At 35.2% G+C, this 7,274-nt stretch overlaps 1 long non-coding RNA gene across 1 annotated transcript in view; it reads right to left on the bottom strand.

The window, feature by feature from the left end:
• Positions 1 to 2,442: 2,442 nt before the first annotated feature.
• LOC131463113 (uncharacterized) overlaps positions 2,443 to 7,274 on the bottom strand; it is a 46,942-nt gene continuing 42,110 nt past the window's right edge. Inside the window, exon 3 of the long non-coding RNA XR_009240947.1 lies at positions 2,443 to 3,132. This is a non-coding gene — a long non-coding RNA (uncharacterized LOC131463113). The remainder of the gene's footprint in view (positions 3,133 to 7,274) is intronic.

The raw sequence follows: 7,274 nt of genomic DNA on the forward strand, positions 1-7,274 counted from the left end.
TCTGACCTTTTTTTTCCTTGTGCCAGTTTTTTTTTTTTTTTTGTCTGACCTTTTTTTTTCTTGTGCCAGATTTTTTTTTATTTTCTTGTGCCGGATTGTTTTTGGTTTGTATGTTTTTTGCCTGAAATTTTTTTTTTCCTTGTGCCTTTTTTTTTTTCTTTTATTTGTCTGACCTTTTTTTTTTCTTGTGCCAGATTTTTTTTTTGTCTGACTTTCTTTTTCTTGTGCCAGATTTTTTTTATTTTCTTGTGCCGGGTTTTTTTTTTTTTTTTTTTGTCTGACTTTTTCTTTTTTCTTGTGCCAGATTTTTTTTTTTTTTTCTTGTGCCGGATTTTTTTTGGTTTGTTTGTTTTTTGCCTGAATTTTTTTTTTCCTTGTGCCTTTTTTTTTTTTCTTTTATTTGTCTGACCTTTTTTTTTTCTTGTGCCAGATTTTTTTTGTGTCTGACTTTCTTTTTCTTGTGCCAGATTTTTTTTATTTTCTTGTGCCGGATTTTTTTTTTGTTTGTTTTTTTTTTTTTTTTTTTGTCTGCCCTTTTTTTTGCTTGTGCCAGATTTTTTTTTATTTTCTTGTGCCGGATTGTTTTTGGTTTGTATGTTTTTTGCCTGAATTTTTTTTTTTCCTTGTGCCTTTTTTTTTTTCTTTTATTTGTCTGACCTTTTTTTTTTCTTGTGCCAGATTTTTTTTTTGTCTGACTTTCTTTTTCTTGTGCCAGATTTTTTTTTTTTTTTCTGGTGCCGGATTTTTTTTGGTTTGTTTGTTTTTTGCCTGAATTTTTTTTTTCCTTGTGCCTGAATTTTTTTTTCTTTTATTTGTCTGACCTTTTTTTTCATGTGCTGGATTTTTTTTATTTTTTTTTCTTTCGTCTGACTTTTTCTTTTTCTTGTGCTGGATTTTTTTTTTTATTTTCTTGTGCCGGATTTTTTTTGGTTTGTTAGTTTTTTGCCTGAAAATACAGAAGGTTTATTCTAGTGGAGAACACTGAAATACATTGGAACCCATTATTTTGTGTTTTTCCTCTGTTTTATCTCATGAAAACTGTAAATGTGTGTTTTCTCCTTCATGGTCGCACTGAAAAGAAAAGAAATGCATTATTATGTGAACATAGAAAGAACACATTAAATCAACATGAAACCACATGGTGTGAATTATTACAAACCTTGACTGCATAAAACCTGCTGGTGTGCCTGTGTCGGTCTATTATTCAGTGTGTTTGTTTGTGCACATGTGTTTGGCTGTGAAGTTACTGGTGATTTATGTTCCTTTAAAAGTCTTAAAGAAGGGGTTGTTTTGTTTTGTAGCTGGATTTCATTTGGAGTTCTGTACGCTGTATTTTCGTCTAAAAATCTGAATAGTCCTTAAAATTCATTAACCAGAATAAAAGACATTTAGTTACAGAGAAACATTCATAATCAAACGAATAATACGTGTTTTTTTCAAAGTGCAAGAATGAATCAGGACGAGTGATTTTACTTCAAGTTTAATTTCTTTAACAGTGATTTTTATGGGATGAGAATGTTTCTAATGTGTCATGGGGTTTTCTCCATATGTGGCTGAGAATATGGGAGCGTGTGTCGCTCACATCCGCGTGTGTGTCGCTCACAGCCGTGTGTGTGTGTCGCTCACATCTGTGTGTGTCGCGCACAAACAAAACACCACTCATAAGGAAGATGGCCGCCATCATCAATCATCTTCAAGCCTTTTATTTACCAGGGAACTGAGAGTGTGACAGGAGAGATCAGCCGGCTGTCTGAGGAGAGCACACACACACACACCAGGCAAACAAGCCATCAGCAGCACTCATTGCCAACAGAGTGTGGTATTTCCTGCCTTGTTGACACATTTTCTCACACACACACACACACTCACACACACACACACACAGGACACAGGATGTATACAGTAGTGCTAACAGTTGATTTAACACTCGGGATAAAAGCTGAGACACAAGTTTTCCTCACTGATCAAAACTGATCATCTGCTCTTGTGCTTTGTCAGTTATGTAAGATTTCATCAACATTGAAATAATGTCTCCAGTTGTATTTTCATGGTACATCAGCTTGTTACAGGGTGAATGTCACCTGTGTGTGCTTTTAATGGAGAGACATGTGACATGTGAGTGTCAGATAATAGAGCCTGAAAGCTGCTTTCACAGGTTGTTTTCTAAAAACACACATCTATGTTTGTAGCTAAAATGAAAGATAAGTTTATTAATAAAAAAGTCATTATATTAAATTATATCATATTGTCAATTGTATGTTTATACATAGTATTGTCTCTCTTTTGCTAATTCTTGTTATGTATGTGCTTTTGTTTTAATGTTATTGATTTTGATCTTTTAAATCTTTAGATTCTTATACTGTGTTTGTTTGTGGCAATGAAACTGATCAGTCACATGATTGTGATCAGTCACATGATTGTGATCAGTCACATGATTGTGATCAGTCACATGATTGTGATCAGTCACATGATTCCGATCAGGGCAGATTTTAGTCGATCAATATCAAACATACTATAAATATGTTGTGTGTTTCATGTGATACAATCAAACACATTTAACTGTCGCCCTGTTTCACAGCCTGCTAACTTTCCTGCACCAAAATCCATAGAGAAAAACGGTGTTTTGAAGTCCCAGGAACACGAGGGCTGTTGGTTTTTGTCACCACGGTGAATCCAAACAGAGGATTTCAGACACTGAAGTCACAAAATAAGACATTTGAAGTGAATTTGCTGATTCTCTCTCTGGGCTTTGGTGGAGGAGGATTGTGATTGTGATGAAGAGTCCAGATTAGAACACATACGAGTATTAACATCATGTCATTGTGTGAGATGATGAAAGTAATGCAGTGAGATCATGTCTGCATGAGGCCTGCAGTTATAAACGATTACAGCACAGTTTTAGACATCATTCATATGTATTTATAACTTTAATATAATCAAATCCTTTACTTTGAAACCAGCACTAAATCTCCTCAGTGAAACCACACAGTCTTCCAAGGTTCTTGGCAGGAAGACTGTTCCCAGCATTGTGGAGACCTCGTCATAGAGTTCCTCTGTGGACTTAATCCATCTCAGTGTCTTCTGTCTCCTCATGTAATCTCAGACTGACTCCATGATGCTGAGACGGGGACTCTGTGGGACACACACACACACACACACACACACACACCATCTGCTGCAGGACTCTTTGTTGTTCTTGGCGATGAGGACAGTGCTGTGTGACTCTGGCTGTATAATGGTGGATCACTGTCACGCTGCAGAAATGAACTTTGGAGCGTGGAGATGTCTCCTTAAAGGTATCTGAATATCTAAAGTGCCATCATGGTGGTGGGTGGTTTAACAAGAATAATAAATAATCCCACAAATACACATGTTAAACGTTTCATATGGTGACGATGGATGATGTCATTTTGAATTGGTCAAATCATTTCAGAGAAACGTTTGGTCAATTAAAAAACTTAAGAAAGAGCCAGTGTTTGAGAACCACTGCTGATACTAACTCATACATACTGTAGATGTATCATATATTCACTCCCTATGAAGTTCTTTGCTATTTAAAGGGATATTTACATTTTTTTAAGTGAAGCTGCATGAGCTGCAGACACATTTATTCAAATTGTTAAAATTTAATAAAAAAACAGTATGTGTATGTAATATGTGTATGTGTACTTTATATGTGTATATGTGTGTACTTAATATGTGTATATGTGTACTTAATATGTGTATATGTGTGTACTTAATATGTGTATATGTGTGTACTTAATATGTGTATATGTGTACTTAATATGTGTATATGTGTGTAGTTAATATGTGTATATGAGTGTACTTAATATGTGTATATGTGTGTACTTAATGTGTGTATATGTGTACAAGTTTACAATAAGTTTACAATATTGTAATAACATGTTTGCCACTTTAAATCGTCATTACACAGCCTGATTGAAGAGGAGGAGGAGCCTCCATGATTACGTCCAAATGTGTTATTTTGTAGCTTTGATGTTTTAAATTCTTCAATTAGATTTACGTCAGTGATGCAAACTCACCACACGAGGCAGCAGGAGACAAACTGTTTCCCTGCACGATGAAACATTGATTTTCTCTATAGAATTTGGTTTACAAACATGTTTCCAGTCAGAAAAGACGTGAATATACTGTTAAAATATTGTAGCTTTAAGTAAATGTTGATTTCATTAGACGTGCCTGGTAAGTGATATAACATCTGATCTTCTTGATCGTCTTCAGTATAAGACACAGCTGTGTCTACTGAGTGATGCCGTTTAATTAATAATTAAAAATGTATTTATTTATTGAATAGGGACAAGGCAGTTTAACATAGTTTCAAGAATCTAATCTAATATAATAATGTGCTGCACAAAGAGCTTAAAGCATTTGTTAATGTACAATCTCAGTCCTGAGTGGCTTTTATATGTAGAATACATTATAAAAAGCTGTAAATGATGACATTGCAAAACAATGAAATACATCACAGCAGACATAAATCATAAAACACACAGACACCATATTACAATTCTAACAAGTGGGTTTAGCTAAAATGTGTACAGCTCTGATTTGATTTAACCTCCAAATAACTGTGATTTCATTTGTTAGTGCATTTCATAATTAACCTGAAGCCTTTTACAAACACATGTGATACTAACGTGTGAACCTCCCTGTGATTGGTGAAGGAGGAGGAGGAGGAGGAGGAGGAGGAGGAGGAGGAGGAGGAGGAGAACTACTTAGATCATACCACATGACTTGATCACCTCCACTCAGGTCATTTGTCTGTTTGACTGTGGATTTGTGATAATGCAGCTTTGGCACAGGTTTGCAGTACGTGTGTCGCTGCTGTATGTTGCATATGTACATACAGGAGAACACAGAGTGCACAGAGGGCACAGAGGCTTGTTCTGGCAGGGAAAGGAAATAATAGATTGTCCCATATGTCGATGGCGCGGAGAGAGATTTGGCAGCAATTTATGATACCAAAACGCAATCATGAGCGCAGATTGGCATATGGAGACATCAGAGACACACATGCTCCCTCCCTCTCTCACACACACACACACACACACACACACTTGATGATTTCCCCTTAGACTCCTTGTCCTCCACAGTAGTACACATGTCATTTGTATGCCGCCCCTCCAGCTCAGTGACAGAACAACATTTGGAAACACTCATCTCCTGATCACATCCCTGCTCTGCTACCAGTTATTCCCAGACAGGTGTCCCTGCACGCACACGCACACGCACACGCACACGCGCACACACACACACACAGGGAGAACTGAACTGAAGCACAAGCTAACACACTCAATTATACATAAACAAACTCCATGTCCTCTTACACACGACGACACACCTGCAATAGTACGTTTGGATCTTGATGACCTCTCGTAGTTCTATACAGATTTGCCATTCACTCACACATTCATTCATTCATTCATTCGTTCATGCATGCAGCACATCTACGTGCACGTCCAGTATCAGCATGTAGACTAGCAGAGGTGGAGATTACACTGTTGCACGGTGCAAGTCAAGTCCATTTCATTTAAACAGCCCAACGTCACAAACACAGCCTCTGACGTCGAGTTAAGATTTACAAACAAAACTCACATTTAAATCATAAATCACAGAATGTAAAATTAAGAAAATAGCAGCAATTATATTAATATTACTAGTATTTATATTAATATCAATATCAATATTAATATTAATGACAAGGCTGTGGGTGGTTCACAGTTACACGTCCATGCAAAGGAAATGGAAAACAATGGTGCAGGTTTTTTCCAGATTGTGGTCTCATCTGAAGAATTTAGCCGAGCAGCATCTGGTTATTTCACAGTTATTTTAACAGTTATTTTACAGTTATTTTTACAGTTATTTTACAGTTATTTCACAGTTATTTTACAGTTATTTCACAGTTATTTCACAGTTATTTCAGTAATTTCACAGCTATTTTCAGAGTTATTTTTACAGTTATTTTTACAGTTATTTTCACAGTTATTTTACAGTTATTTTACAGTTATTTTACAGTTATTTTTACAGTTACTTCACAGTTATTTTTACAGTTATTTCACAGTTATTTTACAGTTATTTCACAGTTATTTCACAGTTATTTCAGTAATTTCACAGCTATTTTCAGAGTTATTTTTACAGTTATTTTTACAGTTATTTTCACAGTTATTTTACAGTTATTTTACAGTTATTTTACAGTTATTTTTACAGTTACTTCACAGTTATTTTTACAGTTATTTCACAGTTATTTTACAGTTATTTTCACAGTTATTTTTACAGTTACTTCACAGTTATTTTTACAGTTATTTTCACAGTTATTTTACAGTTTTTTTTACAGTTATTTCAGATTTAAATGAAGATTCTTCCTTTTTTTCACTGGTATCCTGTGTTGAAATGAAAAGTTACGAAGCATCAGCACAGATCAGGTTCTAATGTTCTCCCTTAAAGACTAATATAACTTTACTGTCCTTTGATGATAATAGACTAATTAGGGAATTGATCAAAACCTATAATCAACTTTTTGCTTTTTGCATTAAACTGTAAAATTCATAGTTTGAGACACTTATGGAGGATTTTGCCCTTCAAAGCAAAGACTCCTGATAGAAGCTAGAAAATATACTAATAGGATTAAAAGCAACTCTATTCAGGAGTTGTCTTAATTTGATAGTGTAGGCAGTGATAGGATAGGAAAATACTCAGCCAGTAGCCATGTCCAATAAAAGACAACTTTTATTGTAATTTTATTTTCTAAATTGAGTTTTTGCCCTGGAATCTGTTAATAACGGTCCAATATTATAAGATTTAGGATTTAAACACAAAAATACTGCATGTATCTGCAGTTCTGCTCTGGTCACATAAGTGATACTTTTTTTTAATAAATATTGTAAGATACATTCATTTATTCATGATCTCCGTTAGAAAGAAGTAAGAAATAAAGCATATGTATGCACATACACATACATATAAAACATAATTCTATTTCTGTGATAAAGTCAGCAGTGCTCCCCTCAGGGGAAGCTTATCATGACCATCTGCATCCTCAAACTCTCTCTCTCTGTGTGTGTGCGCGTGTGTGTGTGTGTGTGTGTGCGTGTGTGAGTGTGTGAGTGTGTGTGTGTGATATCATATGTGCAGCGTTGAACATAAATCTCAAACCATATGGACTTTACCGCACACACACACACATTCACACAAATGCACACACACCAAACAGACATGAAGGTAATTAATAGCCCTTCCAAAAATCACTGATACAC

This window comes from Solea solea, chromosome 7 (assembly GCF_958295425.1).
Source record: "Solea solea chromosome 7, fSolSol10.1, whole genome shotgun sequence".
Classification (NCBI taxonomy): Eukaryota; Metazoa; Chordata; class Actinopteri; order Pleuronectiformes; family Soleidae; genus Solea; species Solea solea.